This window comes from Kryptolebias marmoratus, linkage group LG6 (assembly GCF_001649575.2).
Source record: "Kryptolebias marmoratus isolate JLee-2015 linkage group LG6, ASM164957v2, whole genome shotgun sequence".
In the NCBI taxonomy this organism is placed as follows: Eukaryota; Metazoa; Chordata; class Actinopteri; order Cyprinodontiformes; family Rivulidae; genus Kryptolebias; species Kryptolebias marmoratus.
This window is the reverse complement of record NC_051435.1, coordinates 2,861,134-2,861,907: the sequence shown is the minus strand read 5'-3', so window position 1 is coordinate 2,861,907 and position 774 is coordinate 2,861,134.

Sequence of the window (774 nt, the reverse complement as noted above, 5' to 3'; positions counted from 1 at the left end):
GATCAACCAGTCGCTTAAGCTGCAAGTCTTTATTTTCCCAGCGGAGCCAGCACTCTCTCCGCGCTGCGCCGTCGCTCTGCACGGCAGTGTCTGCTCACATAGGCACAGTTGGCATTTCAGGCTACAGCTACACGTTTCGAGGAGCCGATTTACACGAGTCCATGTCTGCGGCGATCTACTTTACTCCTCCTGAATGCTCCGTGTCCCAAAACATTCTTTATCTGAGAGAGGAAAAAGGCCAGCCCCGAGGCCACGTCGAGCGCTCGCAACACAAAAGGAGGAACCACATTCTAGCCTTTTTTTTTTGTTGTTGTTGTTTTTTTTTATCATGCATACAAACCGCTCGTTCACGCTGTACCCATGCGCTCTCACTCAAACAAATCTAAGCAGGATCCCCTATTTATAAGTGCTCTGACAGAACCACAAACCCAGAAAAAAAAAAAAAAAAAACATATTTTGCCAATTATCAATTCTATGTTGCCAGGATGCCTTTTTTTCTCCAAAATGGCTGTGGGTTAATTTTTCACTATACAAGGTTTGGTACTGAAATGCTCAGTTTCTGTAAAAATATATCCATTTCAGGCTCGTAAAGGGGTCCCGTGATTATTAGGGTCTGGTAAATCCTCATTTGGAGAAGAGTGCTTGATTGACAACAGGAAAAAAAATATATATATATATAAATATATATATATATATTAGTCTTTTTTTTCAGCCTGCTCTTTTTTGGCTGCTTTTTTCCTCTTGTTTAAAAAATAAAAAAGTCTTGAAGTGAAC